At 48.9% G+C, this 1,032-nt stretch overlaps 1 non-coding gene across 1 annotated transcript; it reads right to left on the minus strand.

Moving 5' to 3' along the window:
* Window positions 1–959: 959 nt before the first annotated feature.
* trnaq-cug (transfer RNA glutamine (anticodon CUG)) lies at window positions 960–1,032 on the minus strand. Its single transcript has one exon. It is a non-coding gene; the product is annotated as a tRNA-Gln (tRNA).

Genomic DNA, 1,032 nt, shown 5'->3' on the forward strand with positions numbered 1-1,032 from the left:
TCCTGCCTTGTGCTTTATTGATAGTGGATAGACTTTGGGGAGTCAAGAGGTGAGTTAGTCACCACAGTATTCCTAGCCTCTAATCTGCTCTTGTAGCCATTGTGTTTATATGGTGAGTCCAGCTGAGTGTCTGGTCAATTAGTTGAAAGTGAGGACTACAGATGCTGGAGATCAGAGTCGAGAGTGTGGTGCTGGAAAAGCACAGCAGGTCAGGCAGCATCCGAGGAGCAGGAAAATCAGGAAGACGACGGGCTTTTGTCCGAAACGTTGATTTGTCTGGTCAATTATGTCATTGTCCATGGGGCACTAATTGTTCAGGTTAGACTTGTCTTGCCTTTTATGTCCAGGACATACCTGAGCAACAGTGATGGTGGTGTCTGGGTCATTGTCTGGACAGTATGATTCCGTGAGTGACTGTGTCAGGCTGTTGCTTGGTTAGTCAGTAAGACAGCTCTCCCAATGTTGGCACTAATCCCTCCAGATATCAGTGAGGAGGACTTTGCAGGGTCGACAGGGGCTGGCTCTGCCGTCGTCTTTTCAGGTGCCGAGGTGATCCCTCTGGTTTCATTTCTTGGTGGAGACTTGGTGGCGATTGAACGAGCTGGGTAACTTGCCGGGCCAATTCAGACAGCAGCTGTAGGTCACGCAGGCAGCTGTGGATCTGGAGTCACATGTAGGCCAGGACAGCTGGGGATGGTAGATTTCCTTCCCTTAGAGGCATAGAGTGAATCAGGCTAAATCTTTCAACAATCAACAACGATTTCGCAGTCATCAGTTGATTCTTATTTCCAGATTTTTTAAAATCTGAGGTCAAATTCCACCATATGCCCTGTCACAATTGGCACCCAGGTCCAATTTGAAGAATCACTAACTAAATAATCCCCTGATCATGGCAGGGTTGCCCCATAACAAGGGCAACAGTCATGAACCAGCGCACAAAGCAAGGCAGTAACCAACAGCACCCCAGGTGGGACTTGAACCCACAATCCCTAGCTCCAGAGGCCAATGCCTTACCCATTAGGCCACTGGGGC

The sequence above is a fragment of the Chiloscyllium punctatum genome, chromosome 3 (genome assembly GCF_047496795.1).
Source record: "Chiloscyllium punctatum isolate Juve2018m chromosome 3, sChiPun1.3, whole genome shotgun sequence".
NCBI lineage: Eukaryota > Metazoa > Chordata > Chondrichthyes > Orectolobiformes > Hemiscylliidae > Chiloscyllium > Chiloscyllium punctatum.